This window comes from Ambystoma mexicanum, chromosome 14, assembly GCF_040938575.1.
Source record: "Ambystoma mexicanum isolate Mex_15411 chromosome 14, UKY_AmexF1_1, whole genome shotgun sequence".
Lineage (NCBI taxonomy): Eukaryota > Metazoa > Chordata > Amphibia > Caudata > Ambystomatidae > Ambystoma > Ambystoma mexicanum.
In genome coordinates, this window is record NC_090940.1 from 100,514,767 (window position 1) to 100,536,442 (window position 21,676).

A 21,676-nucleotide genomic window follows, 5' to 3' on the forward strand; every position below is an offset into this window, starting at 1 on the left:
TCATTTGTGCACGGCCTTCATCAGGACAGGAGTCTGTGCAGTATGACGTCTGTGCTGCAGGGGAAGGGAGACTATTGTCAAGGAGGTATTCGAGCATATGTTATTTTAAACTGACTACATCACGTGCTGTGTTGTTTTAAGTAAAGATCAAAAAACACACCGCTTACCTATGCGTGAATTAATTCCACAGGCACTGTTTTTAGGAGATCCACTTGCCTCGAGGGCTGATCTCTGTGTAACCCTGTTATGGAAAACAGAAAGGTATACGGGGTTGCTGATTAATTTTGGTGTCCCCCTAAAGTGGTTACATTAAACCAGAAACACATGGGTTGTGCGTGAATAAAAGATCTTACCTCTCACTGGAGGTTAATATCTATATACATTCAGCCAGTTGGAAATGTTTCTTATTTTCCTTTATCTCTTTTAAGGGCCCCGCAGGAAAAAACCTAAAGTGAACGAGGGCATCTAATTAATGCACCACCCCTGGATTGTCATTGGCTGGCAAACAGCCAATGACAATCCAGAACTACCTGTTGCTATGCTGCATGGCCTGCCAGCATACAGTGTGGGTAGGAGGGGTATACTGGTTTACAGGTCTCACTCTGCTGTTGCGCTGTTTGCGCACAATACCAGGAGTGCGGGGCCACCCCTCCAGCGCCCCGCCAGCCTCTGAATGGGAGAATAGTTAGTAGAGTGTGTGGAGCTACGAGCTCCACGCACTTTACATTACAGAATGTTCACGAAATTGGGACACGCCCCTCTGGGCCTCCGTAGCAGCAGTCCAGGCCCAGGCCAGCAGCCCAGCATTGCAGAGCGGCAGATAGATGAATAAATACATTATTAATCTGCTGCTCTGCACACATTTAATTTGCATTTTTATTTTTAGTTGAGAAGAAGAGAGAGAGAGACTCTTCTCTCTCTCTGTGTGTGGGGTCGGGGGGCATATTGTAAGCAGCCGCCACTGCTGTCCGGCCTTACAATATCCATGTGTCCTGGGCTGACGGGCCTCGAGGTTGACACTTAAACCAGCCTGAATGACCGCCCATTAAAGCCAGCAATTAATTACTAATTGTGTAGTCGATACCACGGGCAGCCCGAGCCGAGCTTCCGGCGCCGCCTGCACTCGTGGGAAGCTTAACGCGCTCTTAAATCCAGAGTCGCAGGGGAGGAGTGCCACATGGGTGAGCTCTGCACCGTCATTGCTTTTCCTGTGCTCAAAACCCCAATGGCTTCAGTGAAATGACGGCCAGAAAGTTAAACGTGGATCTTCAGCGACCCCAAGCGTTACAAAATATGTTGATCACTTAAATTAGGATAAAATAATCAATCCCTTTTTCAGCCGAAAAAAATACCTGTCTGCCCATTGCTACGGAATTGTATTGAACGCAGATCTCTTCTCTTTTGCCTTTTAGAAAACACGAACTTTATGAATCACAACCTGAGCTTTCTTCTGCGTCCTAATTATGCACTTTTGGATATTTTGGGCCACATGGCAATAAGTACAAAAGGGTGAAATAGCTCAGTGGATAGATAACTCATATGAGCAGGAATCGGGGTGCAGCCTGAAATTCAAAGGGCTTAATCCCACCTTTTACTCTTCACAAAGCTGTACAATGAGCACCATTGGCTAAATAATTAACACTTGCATAAAAGATTCACCCCTAACCCCCTCCGCCCCCCACCCACCCACCCACCCACGCGCGCAGAGAAGCGCTCCGCCATCTCTACCCCGCATGACACTAGTGCGTTTGTGTTTGTGCTGCAGAACTGAGCAATGCTGCTTTTAGAAACGCACAGGGCGGCAACTCGGCATTGTCACCCAGGCTCAGCATTATAATGATTCTGAAGATGAGAACCGAATATTGCTCCATATCCAGGGAGGGAGGAGGTCATTTGCCTTGTTTTGTAAATGGTTCTCTATCCAATATTTCACAAAATACCAGCATCGCTCTGCTGAGAAGACCTGTGGGAGAGGGGCTCATGACACAGGTGGGGGAAAGGCTGGTGACAAGGGGGGCTAAGGGGGTAGTATGGGGGTGAAGGAGCATTTGATGGGGAAGAAGAGGCTAGAGACAGAGGGAGGAGAAGGGGGGGTACTATGGGGGGAGAAGGGGCTGGTGACACGGGGGAAGAAGGGGCTGGTGTCACAGGGGAAGAAGGGGCTGGTGACACATGGGAAGAAGGGGCTGGTGACACGGAAGAAGGGGCTGGTGACACAGGGAAGAAGGGGCAGGTGTCACGGGGAAGAAGGGGCTGGCGACACGGGAAGGAGGAGCTGGCGAAACACGGGGGAAGAAGGACCTGCCGAAACAAGGGGGAAGAAGGAGCTGGCGAAACACGGGGGAAGAAGGAGCTGGCGACACACGGGGGAAGAAGGGGCTGGCGACACACGGGGGAAGAAGGGGCTGGTGACACAGAGAAGAAGGGGCTGGTGACACACGGGAAGAAGGGCCTGGCGACACACGGGAAGAAGGGGCTGGCGACACACGGGAAGAAGGGGCTGGTGACACAGGGGAAAAGGCTGGTGACACAGGGGAAAAAGGGGCTGGTGTCACAGGGGACGAAGGGGCTGGTGACACGTGGGTAGAAGGGGCTGGTGACAGGGAAGAAGGGGCTGGTGACACAGGGAAAAAGGGGCTGGTGTCACAGGGGAAGAAGGGGCTGTTGACACATGGGTAGAAGGGGCTGGTGACACATGGGTAGAAGGGGCTGGTTATAATCAAAGAAGAGGCTGGAGATGGGGATAGAGGTGACACTGGTGTTGGGAGGTAGAAGCTGGGATATGGGGGAGAAGGGAGGTGACACAGAAGGGACAGGTAACCTGGGTGGAGAAGGGGCAGTGACACAGGGGAATGAACCGATGACATGGGGGAGATGGGCTCTGGTCGTTGACTCCCTGGTGAGTGCCTCTTCTGTGGTCAGTCACCCGTCTGGTCTTTGGCGGGTCGCTGTCCTCTGGTCCCGGCTCATCTGGTTCACCAGCCCTCAGGTCATTGGCTGTCTTGTGAGTTGCGTCTCTGGTCCCTCATTTTTCTCGTGCTTGGGGTATGGATTGTGGATGGCTTTGTAACTTGATGGTGCAAGTCCATCTGCATTGTAGCATAATCCCACGTAAGACTGAGCAGTGTCATTCATGCCAACATGCCCCATTGCCATTCCGGAGATGCTTGCTCATTCCTGCTTTTAATTTTTAATTTTGTATTCTGGGACTTCTACCAGAAGGCACAGTTAAACCTAGGACCATATTAACATCTCCTGACTGGAGTGAGGCAAGACGGCAGTTATGCAGTGTTACAGCTGGGAGTGTCTTTGAGGAGTCGGTGGGCAGCCATAATGGAGGCCCCGTGAAACTGACCAGAAACCGTGGGCACAGTGTCCCCTGATTTAGCAACACTTAGCCTAGCATCACATAATATGGAACAAAAGCTGGGGAAAGGCTGTTTTGCATTGATATATGCAAATAAATGTGACCAACTGTGATGTTCCTAAAGTAAAAAAGCTTGTCGTCCCCAGTTTCTAGGCAGACTGTTCCGCAAGATATGATAGTAGAAACCACCTGAAAACATCTCTGCACCCTAGTCCCTCACCAGAACAACAAAGGTTACACAATGGAATGCACTGTGAGAAACCTAAAGGTGTCTCCCTAACTAGTCCCGGGCATCTACCATCCAGGTGGCCAGGACATGGCCATTGCTATTGGATCCAGTTCCTAGGGGTGGACCAGTGGGAACACCTGGGTGGGGCGTTCTCGGGGAGTAGAAATGGGATACTGATTGGTAAGACGTGGTATCCCCCCTCTTATAACACATTTTCCCCATTCTACCACATAGGCTACTAAAACACTCTATTCCCCCCTCCCCCTTTTCTGACACACACACTTTCACACACCACGAAAGACAATGGACTAACACGAGCAGGGTCGGATTGGCCCCACGGCCTTTCGGCCCGTGGCCGGGCCGAAATCGTCCCTGGGGATTGGGGCCGGATTCTGGCCATGCCTGGGCCGGTTTGGAAGAAAAAAAAATTGAAAAAAAATGTGGTTTTTTTTTTCAATTTTTCTTTTTTTTTCTCATAAAGCCTTTCATCCTTCTTAGGTCGATAAATGAGTACCAACATAGGTTGGGTGATATTCTATGCATATTTGTTCGATAAAAAAGAGCTTAAGCGTAAGTGATATACAATAACATATTATCATTTGGCCTTGGACGTCTGCTTGGATTCATAGTCATTTAGTGTACTTGGGCCCAAAGCTATTTGATGCCACTACCTTTTTTGTCAAGGGGTGAAAGGTCGTGTTTCATCACTTCCCGGGATGTCACTTTGGGGTGGGGTCAAATGACATCACTTCCGGTGATGTCATCAGAGATCAAGGGTCGTGAGGAGAGAGGTGGGCCACTTTTTTGAAGCGAGGGGTGGGCCACTTTTTTTTGGGTGACTGGGCCTATTTCTTGTCCCAGTCCAACCCTGAACACGAGAGCCGTTTAACACCCCCCCCCTACACACCTACATGATTGTGGGTGAAGGGCCTGTGTGTGCGCTCTGCCTTCCTCTGGAGTATGTGTGGGATTGAGCTGCGTTGCTAGCATCAGAAGCCAGGCGTACCCACTAACACCTGCTAAAAAGAAAGTGCAATACAGATATGATGCCCTTGTTGCGCTCTTCCCTGTTGAACTTATTTTTGAATGTTACTGTTCTTGCTAAAAACCCTTCAATAGATCACCAATACATCGAGTTGAATGTAATCATTCAGTTCGTACAGTTTAATGTTATGATTGTTGTTCAGCCGACACGTGTTTCGACAAAGAGTCGTTATCAAGGCTATTTTATTACTAATATGCACGCTTTCGTGGAGGTGTGATTCATTCAGTTAACCCTTGATGTAGCTGAGGTCAAGATTGTAAATAGATCTGTATCAAAGACTGCATATTACTGTTAAGGATGTGCTCGATGAAGGCGCCGTTATATTGGCTTAGCGTACTGGGTCATAAATTGTAAATCCCATCGGCCAGAATATTGAAGCAGTAAACCTGATTTAATGGGCTCAATCCCTGGGTGGTTCTTTGATGCTGTTAGTAGTTCAATATTCTGCCTGATGGGATTTACAATTTATGACCCAACACATCCCGACTTATGATTTGTGAACACTTCTTTCTTCTGAACACCATCCCACACTCTTTGTATTTAGTTTTAAGGATTGGCAATAGGTTTCTTAGTACAGGCCCTTTTATTTGACAAGACACCACTAGGACTGCTTTATTATTATTTGATGGTCGTAGCTTGCTCCCATCTTAGATTCAGGCGTTTTTCCAACCTGCACATACAGTTTAATAAACACCCTTGAACTGTGATCACTTGTGTCTGTCTTTGCTGTTGCCACCATGAATTCCTTACAGCTGTAGGCATCGGATTGTGGCAGGGCCGCTGTCCTCTGCTTTGCAGTGCAGCGGCCACTTGGATCTCCTCCGGAAGCCCTGCTCAACCGGTGCCCCATCCGACCTGTGTCAGCGTTAGCATGTGTCCTGGGAAAGGAGGAACCCACCCAGGGCTTTCAGGAACGTTGTTCGTCTCTCCCCCGCCAAACACCAGGGCCCTGCTATTATGCCTGAAGGAAGGAGACAGTGCAAAAGAGAGAAGTGTACAAATAATAGAAGGGTTCCTGCGGGAGGTGGGGTGCCACCTCACAAGTAAGTACTTGGATGAGGAAGAGGGACGTGCAGGTAATGCTTTGAAGGAGGGCCAAACTGTCAACCACTGTGGACTTCAATAAAGGAGCAAATGCTTTCAGATCTGTTTAACCCACACAGTCTGTGAACCATAATGCATTATATGTACTACTAACGAAACTGATGGGTTGGTTTGTGACCAGGACCTTGCGAGGGGCTGTACATTGTCCAACGCCAAAGTATTCCACGCCCTGACCTGCCCACGCGAAAAGCTGAGAGCCGAGCAATTTAGACTGAGACTCTTGCATGTTGTGGAGTGTAGGGGGTGAAGGCTCCATCCCCACCTCAGAGGAGGGGTGCAGTGGACATTTTTTTATTCGTGGGACATAGTTAGTTACCGCTTACCAGAACCAACTCCTCTCTTCCCCCTCCATCCCCCTAACACTCCTCACCGACTAAGCTGTCAGTTCCAAAGTTAAAATTCCTGTAAGTTACAATCCTGCCATTGGTTCCATCACGTTTCACTCAAAACAGCCCCTCCCAAATTGCAAAACTCCATTGACACTATACTGCCTCATGGGGTAAGGAATGGGTCACTGCAGTCCAGGCAGGCTATCCAATGAAATTCAGCGAGGTTGCAGAACAAGTGCAAGAAGCCAGGAAATGCAACCCCTGTCATCCAGTTCACATCTCCCAGGGGAAACGCATGACATGGACTCAAAAGAAATCGTCCGTGGCTCGCCCCAGAATGAGCAGGGTATACAACAAAGAAAGAGAAAAATATGTACTAATCCATTTTTTTTGTTCTTCTAATGCTAACTCACCTTTGATCCTTAGCATGGCCTGTGCACTGAATGGCCTTTGCACATCGCCCAATTCAGAGCAGATGTCCTAAAATGAACACAGAAATCCACAGTCTCGGAAGGATAGCTCAGCCGTAACGTGCTCGCCTTGGAAACAAAACTCAGGTTTGATCCCCGGGTCCATGCTTAGAAAACTCTGGGTATTAAGCGCGTTATAAATAACCCATTATATCATATCACTACATGGTGCCACAGGCAAATTTAACAATAGTATTTGAAAGCTTATCCTGTGCCTGTTCTTCTGAGCGCTGGGTTGTTTACAGTGTTGTGTGCGACATGGTACATGGCATACGTTTCTAAAGTAGGTTGCAGTCTCGCACTGCCCCTGATGCTGGTGGCATTTGTGTGGGTGTGTCTGCCTGAGTTCCCAAAGCCTCTCCGCAGAATCTACTTGCAACTGTTTTCTTGCCAAGCTACCCCGTAACGGCAGCACAATTTAGCACAAAACCCGCTATTCTCGTGCCAACACACCATTGTGCAAACACATGCTTCTAGCACAAGCCCTGGTGCAAAGTTGTGAGCAAGCACGTCTCTGTGCCCCCTCTCCTTGCTCGCTCTACCCTTTGCTGCATGTGTGATCTGATTTCTCTGCCATGCCAAGAGGAGACTAGATGGATCTTGAAGCCCAACTCACAGTGGATGCCAGCCCGGTGGGTCTGGGAGCTATCCTGGACCAGTTGAAGCATGGGTCGTCTATGCTACGTCGCAGAATATCGTATGCCAGCTGTAGTTTGTCGCCAACAGAATGTGCATAGTCGCAGGCAGGAAAAAGAAAGTTTGCCAGTGGTGTGGGCATGTGAGCATTACCACCTGTTTCTATATGGAAAACGATTCACAATCATCACAGATCATCCAGCCCTCACGATTTATGGCAAACCCAATGCCAAGATGCCACAGAGAACTGCACGGTGGGGGTTATGACTCCAGGAATGTTTGATTGATTTATGTATTTATTTAACATTTGTAGAGCGCGCCAAACCGGTGGGTACCTGGGTGCTGGACAGCAGCTAATACACATTACAAGCGTTACCACTGGCAGCGATAGAAGACCTAGGCTTGACATATATTCAACATATTTACAGACTTGTGATATTTACGGATACATTGATACCGCAGTACAATAGATACAGTAATAATCACTGGTATTTACAAGTGCAATCTTATTCACATAAGTAATTTACAGATGAGCTAGCAGGTGTATTTACGAAAGCAGTAATATTGTATAGCGATGATACTGTAAGCATTGAGGCAATTTTTGAGGAGTACTCTCACTGAAGGAGGGCTTCAAATTGGATGTGAAGAACCAGGCCTTGAGTTTTCTATGAAATGAGGCATGGGAGGGGTCGCCTCTGATGTCTAGAGGCAGGGCGTTCCAGCCTTTGGCTGCCACAACTGGGAAGCTGCGTCCCCCGGCCTTGCTTCTTTTGAATTTAGGAGCTGTGAGAAGGAAGGCTGAGGCGGAGCGTGTGGGCTGAGTGGTTTGTGTTGGAGTGAGCAGGGTTGTGAGATATTTGGGAGCTGTGTTGGTGAGGCATTTGTGGGTGATTGCCATTGTTTTTAATTTGATTCGGTCGTGAATCGGAAGCCAGCGCACTTACCGTCTGATTTCAGAGATATGTTCTCTTCTTGGTATGTTTAGGGCCGCCCGTAAGGTTTTTTTTTGTTATTTGATATTTTATTTCTATCGCACACAAAAACAACCTTCTTACTAGGCCCAGTGACATTGAGAATGCGCAAGTGCATGGGAGAGGGGGAGGAGGAGAAGTGCATGGAAGGGGGGAGAAAAGGAGATTGCAGAGCAAGGGGTAAAACAGATAAATAATAATACATTTATAGATAATAAAGGCAACAAACAGTGGTAGTGCAGCCAGCAAGTGGCAAGTGCTGAGTTTAAGGCAGCAGACTGGGTAGATCTGATAAGTGCAGGAAATAAAAAAGGGGGGGTTGCCTGTATGGGTACAGATACCAACCCCAGTGCAATGGGTGGCCCGGAGGCAGTGCGGGAGGGTGGCAGGGTGAGCAGGTACCTGGGCCCGGAGGACAGAAGGTGGCCAGGTGCACAGTGCCGAGGGAGAAAAGAATCAACAGAGGGGGCGAAGGCAGAAGTAAAGAGGGAAGGTCTTGAGGTGCTTCCGGAACCGGAGATGGTTCTCCTCATGTTTTAGAGTGGTTATGAGGCTGTTCCAGAGGGAGGTCCCAGCCGAAGACCGAGATCTACCCCCAGCTCGTTTCTTTGCGAAACGACTGACCCTGAGGGAGTTAGAAGTAGAGGAGCAGAGAGCTCGAGAGGGGAGGTATTTGCGGAGGGATAGCTGAAGGTATGTTGGACCCAGGCCCCAGAAAGCCTTGTGGACAATGCAGAGGGTTTTGAATTTAATCCTTGCATCCACTGGGAGCTGACGGAGATATTTCAGAGCTGGAGAGATACGATCCCAGGGCTTGAGGCCAAGGACAAGTCTCGCAGTCCTGTTCTGGATAAGTTGCAAAGTGCGGAGAGTAGAGGCAGGTAGATTAAGAAAGAGCCTGTTGCAAAAGTCCAGCCTAGAGAGAAGCAGAGCTTGGGAGACAGTGAGCTTCTCGGAGAAGGAGAGGAAAGGCAGAGTACCTCTGTGGAGGTGCAGTAGGAAGCTTGACTTTTTTGATACATCAGCGATGTGGGAGGCAAAGGAGAGTGTGGGATCAAAGGTGACACTGAGGTTCTTGGCCTCGCAGGTGGGGATAGGAGGAGGGCCAAGGGAGGACGGCCAAAGAGTGAGGGGACAGGATGGTGTGCCGATGAGGAGGATCTCCGTCTTGCTGGCATTCAGACAAAGATAGTTAGCAGCACACCAATCTTGAATGGCAGTTAGGTAATCAGAGATGAGTGAGCTAGAGGAGGTGGCTGAGGGCAACCTGAAAATGAGTTGTCATCTGCATAGCACTGGAAGTTTGAACAGAAAATGGTAATACAGCGGGCGAGAGTTGCTAGGCATTGGTTGAAGAGCCAGGGCAAGAGCTTAGACCCCTGGGGAACACCACAGGTGGAGAGGAAGATGGACGTTAGGAAGGACCCAAGTTGGAGCTGGGAGGGTCGATCAGAGAGGAAAGAGGTCAGCCAGGCCAGAGCCTGATCGGGGATACCCAGGTTATCATGGAGATGGTTAGGCAGGATGGTATGGTTGACCGCATTGAAGGCCAGAGAGAGATCGAGTAGGATGAGGACAGAGGGAATACTACAGTCAAGGTTGGAAAGCAGATCGTCACAGATGTTAAGGAGGGCAGTTTCCGTGCTTATGCCAGCTCTGAAGCCAGACTGATGGTCATGGAGACAGCCAACAGAATCGGAATGAAGGTTTAGCTGAGAGATGACCAGCTTTTCAAGGAGTTTGCCCAAAAAGGGAGTGACCAGTAGTTTTTTGATACTGCTGGTCTCTGTGCCATCCAGGAGGTTATTACAGTAGTCGGGTTTTGACAGAACGAGGGCTCTTGCTATGTTTAGGCAACTGTCTGCTGATAACTAGTGTCTGCAAGCGTTAATGAGTTTGGCAGTGTAGGCTGCTGATGAGATTATGGAGTTAACTTGTCTGGAGAAGGTTAAGGAGGAGTCCAGATACACGCCCACCATTTTAACTTCTTTCGAGACGGTAACAGTATTTCCATCAATTATGAATTGTTTGTATTTGAGGTCGCGTTTTTTGAGGAGTGTTTGGATACCGACCAGGAGTAACTCAGTTTTGTCATAGTTTAGGCAGAGTTCATGTTGGGTCATTCAGGATTGGATCATTTGGTAAATGTCGTTGTGGATGGAATAGTCTGTATCATAGTTTCCGGTTAGGTGGATGAGTATTTGTGTGTCGTCAACATAGTTTATATAGGACACTCTGCGTTCATCAAGGCGGTCAAATTGCAGCTTTGTAAATATGTTGTAGAGCGTTTGTGACACACATGATCCTTGAGGTACCCCACAAGGAACGGGGGCAGTGGCAGCATTGGCTACGTTAGAAAAGAGTCTCATGGTGCGTTCGGAGAGGAATGATTTTATCCAAGCGATGGCTTTGGGTGAGAAATGAGCCGCGCTGTCCAGGTGGTGGCACAGCATTTTGTGATTTACTAAGTCAAATGCTGCGGAAAGGTCTAGGAGAAGTAATATGGCTAAGTTTTTGTTGCTAATTATGGTGTCCATTTGGTTTTTCAGGTCAAGGAGTACTGTTTCCGTGCTGTTTCTAGGTCTGAAGCCCAATTGGCATAGTGTCAAAACACACACTTACATGGAGGAGAGAATCGACACTCTCCCCCGAACCACAGAAGCCGAATGAATTCGACCCTCCCACCGTGGTTGGCACATGTGCCTGAATTGTAACACAGGACAACACTTGGCAGCCAATGGGGGGGAAGAGGAGTTAGGGAGAGGTTGTGGATGGGGAGGGGAAGTTAGGGAAACTGGGAAAAGGGTTAGGACAAAACCTAAGTTGGATAGGTAGGGGGAAGCACTGGGGAAAAACCCTTCCTTTCATATACCTGTATATCCTAGTTCCTGACACACTGTAACATTGACTACATGAATACCCAGTAACATAGATCAGGACACACCTTAATACGTATGCCCCTGACTTCAGAACAAACATAGAGCACAAAACATGCACATGTAGTAGCAAGCGGGATGAACACAGGACAATGGAACTTTTCCCATCAATGAAGAACGAAACACATGGCCCGTAGGGCAAGCTTGATACTGCAATACATAAACACATACATGCATGTCCTTGCTGTTTAACCAGACAAACTAATACACATCATCACCCCTTGAGAGTGAATACTCTGGTCACCCTTATGCCCCAAAAATGTTCCGTAATGTCCTCATGTCTTATTACACAAAACCAATTGCTTTATCCCCAAATTCAGCCCTTCCGTGATTGCCAAGTATCAGTTTCATGCGAGAGAAAACATATGCATCATAAGCTCCCACCCCGCAATGCCTTCTGCACTTATCTGAGCTCCGAGGGCCCTGCGGGACTCCTTGGAGGATTAGTAGCACGCTGAAAATGCTGCAGTTCTGCATGCAACTCAGTGCAAGAGAACGCTCAAAACCTTGTGTAGCTTTAGGGCAGAGCTTCGCCGTCCATGGTTTCCTCAGCGTTTCGCCAACATGCTCCTCACGCCAACCGCTCCTGGATTCGTAATAAGCCACACCTGTTTCACGCGCCATTGCTCTTTATGCTGTTTGTAATCACTGCAGCTGGCAACGCGCACGTGACCTTCTTCCTGATTGTGCACAGAACTACCAACCTCCCGTGGCTTGCTGGGAATTATAGTCTTTGCCTCCAAAACTAAGCCAAAAAGGATTAAGAGACAAAACGTGTGACTCCTGTGCACTTCCATCCCTTATTCCTCACAATACCTCTCCTCCCAGGCCTCTTTCCAGGACCAGGTTTTTGCGGATGTTTCTTATGAAAAAGTTTCAATAATTGTGGTGCATGTACCGCTTCTGCCGGCTCCCATGCTGTCATGATCACTGCTTCCAAGGAGTCAGGAACAGCCCAACATCCTTGGAAGCAGGCCCCTAACCGTTATCTTAGGCACCAGCCGGTCCCCACTGGGACCTTTTGGACCTTGTCCTGGCGCCGGTGGCACCAGGCTCATCAAAGTCATCGGTCCCGGCACTGGAAGCGCCGGGCTCATATTATGTATGAAGATGCTTGGGTGGACTTACCTGCAGCAGACCATGCTGCTTACTTACCAGCCACTTAGAAGTCCTCTGTGAACAGGAACTACTTTCTTACCTGGGTGGGGCAAGCTCCACTCCCTGGATACAGCACTGGAACTCTTCTGGAACTGGAACTCTTTTCTTACCTAGGCGGGGCCGTGGAGGAAGATGCCTCATCACTCCAAGGCTATTTAAACCACACCCGATAGATGAAACGTGCTTCGCGTTATTCTGCATCTGCAGCAGAACGCTCACCGAGTCTGTTCCAGCCTTTCTTCTTTCGATCCTGAACCTGCAAGAATTATACTTACCATTCCTGTATCCAGTCAACAACAGCACCTGCAAAGACAAGAAACAACAGGTTAGCAAGGCAACCTTTATACGCAGTGCTTACTCACCTGATCCATCGGCTGCGGCCATTTCTTCACGCTGCACCTCTGCCTGAGAAGACAAAAGCATTGTTATTACTTACCGGCACTCCGCGAATTCCGGATTTCTTCACGCTGCATCGCCGCCTGTGAAAACAAAAGAAGAGACATTAGACAGGTATTTACTTACGCCCATCGCGCTCGTCACAATAGAACGCCTGCAAATACTCCGGCGTCTCTTCAGCACGAACTAAGCAGCAAGGGAAAAAGACAGTTTGAGCGCTTGCATTTACTTACTCATTTTCAGGCGCTTCACTCCATCTTCCATCTCCAGAGTCCTGCAAGACAAAAAGGGAAAAGCATTATACAGAGTCCTGTTCAATATTAACGTGCCACGCACCTAAAGACTATAAAGACTAAAAAGGTGTCCGGAAACTCACCGCTCGTGCAGTTAACGACGGTAACGATCCTCTGAGTTCAAGAGGCCTATGTTTCACCAGTGAAGGAACTGGCAACGGCATCCTGCACCAGACGCAGATGGAGAGTCCAGCATTCACCTATCTAAGGTGAGCACGTTGACCTGGGGCTCTACGGAGAAGCTAGGAAGAGAGGGAGAGAGAGGGACATTCAACAACCCAGACCCTTAACCCCCATATTCTTTCACCTGCAGAAACCTCACCCTTCGAGTTCGACACACAGTGAGAAGAGGTTCGACCCCAGAAGCCAATCGAGTCCTGCACATCACTTTTCGAGTCGCAGACACCTTCCTGCCAAGACCAGCGCCTCCGTGGGAATCAGGTGAGCGTTACAGAACGCAAAGCCCACCGCAAAACTCCTACCCAGGCGCAATGGAAACCTCAGACACTGATCAATTAGCCCAGTTGCTCGGGGAATTAAGAGCAGAAGTACATGCAGCTCGTCAGGAAACAAACTCTCTAAGAAGAGAGCTGATAATTTCCAAGGAGCGAACAGAGGACCTCGCTAGGCAATTGCTACAAACGCAGGCAGGACCGACACCTTTGCCCGCTCCAGGAGGAAGTTATCCTTCTGCATCATCTTTAAATCCAGTGCAAATCAATCTACCCGGTAATGTGCCATTGGCTCCGCCTGAGCGCTTTTCTGGTGACCCAAAGAAATTTGCAGTGTTCATCAACCAGTGCCCCCTACACTTCTTATGTCGACCAGCTGCATTCCCAACAGATCAGACCAAGGTGGCTTTCGTGCTTTCTTATCTCAGTGGCAGCGCAGCAGATTGGTCGATCCCTTTAGTCACCCAGGATGATCCGGTTTTACATGATTTCCAGGCCTTCCAGTCCAGCATGGAGAAACTGTTCGCAAGACATGCACAAGGGCAGGCCTTGGACAATGAACTTCTTTCATTACGACAGGGTAATCAAGACCTCTTGACTTATATAGCCTCATTCAACAGACTTATAGTGGAAACTCAATGGCCCGAGGACAAGAGAATAACGCTTTTCTACCGAGGCTTGCGTGGAGAGCTCAAGGATGTGTTCGCTCAAGTTGTGAATCCTCCACAAGAATGCTCAGACTATATTGACTTAGTTGTCCAATTGGACCACAGATTACAGAACAGGAAGGCTGATCGTTCCAAATTTGATACCCGAGTGTTTTCTAAACCACAGACCTCTACTAGGGGAGCTGTCACTGTGGAACCCATGCAAATAGGGGGCATGAAAGGACCTTTAACCCAAAAGGAGCGGGAAAGAAGAAGACAGCTGCAATTATGCCTCTATTGCGGAAACTCAGGGCACTTTCTTCGAGACTGTCCAGTGAAACCAGCTAAGAAGGCTGTAGGAGCCGCAGATACCTGTACCACAAATTCTGAGCAGGGAAACTACCTAGCCCGACAAGTGTAGAGGTCCTCTTGCCGAGCGTTAAGATCTGTCCCATGACCTCGCATTTCGTGGTGCCCATGGTCCTCATTAGTCCTGATCGTCCGGATCGTTTGCATGCAATTGAAGCTTACATCAACAGCGGAGCAATCGGTAATTATGTGGACCATGAAATGGTATCAAGGATGAACCTACCCATTGTCCCTAAGGCAGTAAAAGACGTCATTACTACAGTGGATGGCACGGAGATAGCCTCCGGACCAGTAACGCACGCCACCCAAGAAGTGACGCTAGTGAGCCAAGATGGACACCGGGAGAAAATCGTGTTCGATGTGATCAAGGCCCCTCAGTTCCAGATCATTCTGGGAATCCCTTGGTTAGAGAAGCACAATCCTCAGATCGATTGGCGAGCAAAGACGGTTCAGTTTCCAGAATGTTTTACCACTTGTTATCCTCGGCCTGATGTTTCACTGGCTGCAATCTCTTCTGAGGTTCCCAAATTACCTCCCGAATACCAGGAATTCCAAGACGTCTTTCGGAAGGATCAAGCTAACACTCTGCCTCCTCATAGGTCTTACGACTGTCAAATAGATCTGATACCCGGAACAACTCCTCCTTGCAGTAGGATTTATGCCCTCACCGAGCCAGAGAATCTTCACCTCAGACAATATCTGGACCAATACCTAGCCAACGGGTTTATCCGTCCTTCAAAATCTCCAGCTTCCTCGGCTTTGTTCTTCATTCCGAAAAAGGAAGGAGACCTTAGGACTTGTATAGATTACCGCGCCCTGAATCAAATCACCGTTAAAAACAGATACCCGTTACCTTTGATCCCTGAATTCCTGGACCAGGTCAAAGACGCATGTATATATACAAAGTTGGATCTCAGAGGAGCCTACCACTTGGTACGAATAAAAGAGGGCGATGAATGGAAGACGGCCTTCCGCACCAAGTATGGGCTGTTTGAATATCAAGTTATGCCCTTTGGACTTTGCAACGCTCCTGCCGCCTTCCAGTATTTTATGAATGATGTCCTTAGAGAACTCATAGATGTGTGTGTTGTTGTCTACATTGATGACATCCTTGTCTATTCATCATCTAAAGAAGAACATCGGAAACATGTTAGAGAGGTCCTCAAGAGACTACGTCAACATAACCTTTTTGCTAAACTCGAAAAATGCGTTTTTAATGTAACTGAAGTTGAGTTCCTGGGATTCATATTGTCACCCAATGGAGTCCATATGGATTCAAAGAAAGTCGATGCAATTATCAAGTGGCCTTCACCAACCTCTATAAAGGGAGTCCAAAGCATGTTAGGCTTCGCTCATTTTTACCGCAGATTCATTCCTGAATTCTCTCGAATAGTCCAGCCCATTACTGCTCTGTTAAAGAAAAACAAACGTTTTGAGTGGTCTACTGAGGCGGAACAAGCTTTTCAGGACTTAAAAACTAAATTAATTTCTGCACCTGTTCTAAAACATCCTCGTCCAGAACTCCCCTACATCGTAGAAACAGATGCTTCAAGTCTTGCTATGGGGGCAGTTTTATCACAAAGAGATCCGGTCACACATTAATTACATTCTGTAGCCTTTTGGTCCCGCAAATTCTCGGCTCCCGAGATCAACTATTCAATTACAGACAAGGAACTTTTAGCTATCAGATCGGCCTTTAAAGCCTGGCGGCATTATCTTTTGGGAGCCAGACACACAGTCACCGTAATGACTGATCACCGCAACTTACAGTATCTGAAGACGGCCAAAGCTCAGTCTTCCAGGCAGCTTCGCTGGGCTCTGTTTTTGGCGGAATTTGATTTTATAATTATTTATCGACCTGGCAGTAAAAATGGAAAAGCAGATGCCCTTTCCCGGATGGGAATAGATGAACATTTGACCAATCCAGAACCAATACCCATAATCCCTGAACAAAGGATTTTGGGTTTGGTCAGCGCTCAATCCTTTGAAGACATCAAGACCACAGTCAAATCACTTCTAACTCCGGCCGATTTACAGAACTGGCAATTAAGGGGAAAAGAATTTTCAGTGGATCAAGACCTACCTTTTTTCCGAGGACGATTGTACTTGCCCAGTGAGAAGATACAAAGACAGGTAATCTCCTGTTATCACGATTCACTAATGGAGGGTCACCCTGGCATAACCAAAACCATGGAAAAGGTCAAAAGACATTTCTGGTGGCCATCATGGAAAAAGGATACTAGAGATTTTGTAATCTCTTGCGGTGTATGCGCCCAAAATAAAAGTCTGAAGGAGAAACCAGTCGGCCTCTTACACCCACTAGACATCCCTCCCTGTCCATGGCATACCCTGTCCATGGATTTCATCACAGACTTACCTCCATGCTCAGGGTATAATACCATTTTAGTAGTCGTGGATCTATTCTCCAAGATGGCTCACTTCATTCCCCTGAAGGGCCTACCTTCAGCTTCAGTATTGGCCCGAGAACTCTTAGAAAACATTGTTCGGTTACACGGTTTTCCCTCGGTTTTGGTTTCCGATAGGGGGAAGTCAATTCATCTCCCACTTTTGGCGAAGTTGCTGTCGTTTAGCCCAAATAGATGTGAGACTTTCTACCAGTCACCATCCCCAGACTGACGGACAAACCGAGAGGACAAATCAAACTCTAGAGCAATATCTACGTTGCATGCTCCAACAAACTGAAAACCCTTGGAAGGACATTCTTTGGATTGCTGAATACGCTTATAACAATTCGACTCATACTGGAACCGGAAAGACTCCCTCCTTCTTATTATACGGACACCATCCTAGAACCTCTAACCTGGATCCTCCCCAAGAATTCGAGGCACCTGCCGTGGATCACTTGCACTCGGAGATCACTCGTGCTTTTAAGGAAGCCACTGACCATCTGCAAAGAGCTAAAGCTCAATTCAAGAAAGGAGCAGATCAGCACCGTAAAGAGGCCCCTCACTACGCAGTGGGAGATCAGGTCTGGTTATCCACTAAGCACCTACCTCTAAAAGGACCCCGCACTTTTATCCCGAGATACCTTGGACCCTATCTTACCTCTGCCATAATTAATCCAGCGGCTGTTAAATTGGAATTGCCTTCGCATATGAAAATACATCCAGTATTCCATGTCTCCTTAATAAAACCAGTACAACCAGGAACCCGATTGACCGAACTCCCAGAACCTGTTTTAGTAGATGGAGAAATTGAGTTCGAAGTAAAGAACATCCTAGACTCCAAAATCTCCAAATCCAAAATATATTACCTGGTTGATTGGAAAGGATACGGCCCCCAGGAAAGGTCTTGGGAACCCTCAGAACATGTCCACGCACCTCGTCTGGTCAAGAAATTCCATTTGAATCACCCCGACAAGCCAAGACCCCCGGAGAAGACACGCTTTGGAGGGGCCTTGAGGGGGGGTGCTGTCATGATCACTGCTTCCAAGGAGTCAGGAACAGCCCAACATCCTTGGAAGCAGGCCCCTAACCGTTATCTTAGGCACCAGCCGGTCCCCACTGGGACCTTTTGGACCTTGTCCTGGCGCCGGTGGCACCAGGCTCATCAAAGTCATCGGTCCCGGCACTGGAAGCGGCGGGCTCATATTATGTATGAAGATGCTTGGGTGGACTTACCTGCAGCAGACCATGCTGCTTACTTACCAGCCACTTAGAAGTCCTCTGTGAACAGGAACTACTTTCTTACCTGGGTGGGGCAAGCTCCACTCCCTGGATACAGCACTGGAACTCTTCTGGAACTGGAACTCTTTTCTTACCTAGGCGGGGCCGTGGAGGAAGACGCCTCATCACTCCAAGGCTATTTAAACCACACCCGATAGATGAAACGTGCTTCGCGTTATTCTGCATCTGCAGCAGAACGCTCACCGAGTCTGTTCCAGCCTTTCTTCTTTCGATCCTGAACCTGCAAGTATTATACTTACCATTCCTGTATCCAGTCAACAACAGCACCTGCAAAGACAAGAAACAACAGGTTAGCAAGGCAACCTTTATACGCAGTGCTTACTCACCTGATCCATCGGCTGCGGCCATTTCTTCACGCTGCACCTCTGCCTGAGAAGACAAAAGCATTGTTATTACTTACCGGCACTCCGCGAATTCCGGATTTCTTCACGCTGCATCGCCGCCTGTGAAAACAAAAGAAGAGACATTAGACAGGTATTTACTTACGCCCATCGCGCTCGTCACAATAGAACGCCTGAAAATACTCCGGCGTCTCTTCAGCACGAACTAAGCAGCAAGGGAAAAAGACAGTTTGAGCGCTTGCATTTGCTTACTCATTTCCAGGCGCTTCACTCCATCTTCCATCTCCAGAGTCCTGCAAGACAAAAAGGGAAAAGCATTATACAGAGTCCTGTTCAATATTAACGTGCCACGCACCTAAAGACTATAAAGACTAAAAAGGTGTCCGGAAACTCACCGCTCGCGCAGTTAACGACGGTAACGATCCTCTGAGTTCAAGAGGCCTATGTTTCACCAGTGAAGGAACTGGCAACGGCACCCTGCACCAGACGCAGATGGAGAGTCCAGCATTCACCTATCTAAGGTGAGCACGTTGACCTGGGGCTCTACGGAGAAGCTAGGAAGAGAGGGAGAGAGAGAGAGAGGGACATTCAACAACCAAGACCCTTCACCCCCATATTCTTTCACTTGCAGAAACCTCACCCTTCAAGTTCGACACACAGTGAGAAGAGGTTCGACCCCAGAAGCCAATCGAGTCCTGCACATCACTTTTTGAGTCGCAGACACCTTCCTGCCAAGACCAGTGCCTCCGTGGGAATCAGGTGAGCGTTACACATGAGCAGTCTTCCAATCCATAACCTTTCCACTGGATCAAGTACCATAGTTTTTGTTTCACTCTTTTAGCATTCAAAATGCGTTTCACCTCATACTCCAAATGTCCTTCTTTCACCATAGGAGGAGGGTGCTTTGTCTTTACTTCCGGAGCTGCAGGTTTAAGCAGAGATACATGAAATGCCGGATGTACCGGCAGAGTTTTTGGCAAACTCAATTTCACGGCAGTATCTGATACACACTTAACGATGTCATAGGGACCAATGAATCTAGGCATACATTTCCTCGATCCAACCAAAGCTAAATTCTGTGTTGAAAGCCACACTCTGTCCCCAGTCTTATATCGTGGGCTCTCTTGCCTATGCTTGTCAGCTTGTTTCTTGTAGGCTTTCTTAGCTTTTTCCAAATTTGTGCGTGCTCTCTGTCTAAATGCAAGAAGCAACTGTTTCCTGTCTTGTAACACTGGCATGGTTTCAACCTTGGGTAATTGTTCAGGGATCATATTTTGTTCCTGTACATACAAAACTTTAGGTGCCATTCCCAGTGAACTGTGAAAAGTATTATTGTAAGTAAATTCCGCCAACCACAGTGCCTGCACCCAGGACTCTTTACCATCTCCTAGATAACCTCTCAAATACTGTTCCAAAGTCTGATTAACTCTTTCAGTCTGACCATCAGTCTGGGGACGGTAACTGGTTGACAAAGCACAGTTGATTCCTAGCATTCGACAGAAAGCACGCCAAAATCTGGAGGTAAACTGTGATCCTCGATCTGAAACAATACTCTTTGGTAACCCATGTAACCTAACAACATTTTGTAGGAACAATTCAGCTAACTTGCCTGCCCCGGGAATACCAATGCATGGAACAAAATGAGCCTGTTTGGACAAGAAATCCACCACTACCCATATGGTATCAAACTGGTTATCTGGTGGTAAATATGTGATAAAATCCATGAAAATGTGAGTCCACACTTTCTCTGGTGTAGGTAATGGCTGTAAGTACCCTCTCTTTTTGACATGCTCAGCCTTGTTCCTTACACAATTCTCACACTGTAACAGATATTTAACCACATCCTGTCTTAGGGTAGGCCTCCAAAAATACTTTTCCAACATTTTTGTCATCTTTCTCTGACCTGCATGCCCCGCCAAGGGAGATCCATGGCACCAAAACATCGCTTTTTCTTGCAACCTTTTGGTGGGTAAATACAAATGACCCTGATGATAGGGTAACCCATCTCGCACCGTACGTGCTGGATTACTGTCTTTCCATTGTTGCAATTGTCTAGATGAAACTGCATGCTTTATTTGGTCAATTAGTTGTTTAGAGTCTGCCCCAATGACTTTCTCTGGAGAAATAATGGTCTTGACTTCCCCTATTGTTTTGTCTATGTGTTGTTGCTGGGATAATGCATCCGCCTTCCCATTTTTACTCCCTGGTCTGAATGTTACTACAAAATCAAATTCATTAAAGTACTGGGACCATCGGAGCTGTTTTTGACTCAAGGTGTGTGCTGTTTTGAAATATTGTAAGTTCTTATGGTCAGTTACCACCACCACCTGATGTCTCGCTCCCAATAGATAATGTCTCCATTCTAAGAATGCAGCTGGAATGGCCAACAGTTCTTTGTCAGTAATTGAATAATTCTGTTCACAACCAGTTAATTTCCTTGAGAAAAAGGCTACGGGATTCCAAACCCCTTCCTCATCCTTTTGTGATAATATGGCTCCTATTGCGATATTACTTGCATCTGTTTCTACCTGAAACGATTTTTACGTGTTTGGATGTCTTAATACCGGAGCCGTAGTGAAGGCCTTTTTCAATTCCTTAAATGCCCTCTCTGCTTCTGGACTCCACACAAAACTGACTGCGTTCTTCAGCAATTGTGTAATGGGCGTAACTATTTTAGAAAAATTACTGATAAAGCGCCTATAGAAATTGGCAAATCCCAAAAAGGATTGGATGTCTTTGACACATTGTGGAGATGGCCAATCTTTGACTGCCTGTACCTTCTTAGGGTCCATGACCACATCAGATGGCGTCAGCAGATATCCAAGAAACTCCACTTGTTTTACATGAAAAGCACATTTCTCCAATTTTACACATAATTGGTATTCTTGTAAACGCTGCAACACTGCCTGAACATGTTGTACATGCTGTTCAGGTGAATCTGAGTATATCAAAATATCATCAATATAAACAATAACAAAAATGTCAATGAAATCTCGCAATACTTCTTGCATAAAAAATTGAAAAGCTGCTGGGGCATTACACAAACCAAACGGCATTACTAGATATTCAAACAACCCAAATTTGGTTCGGAAAGCCGTCTTCCACTCATCCCCCTCTTTCACTCTTATTAAATGATAAGTTCCTCTTAAATCAAACTTGGTGTAAATCTGGGCGGATCTCACTTGATCCAATAACACTGAAATTAATGGTAATGGGAACCTATTTT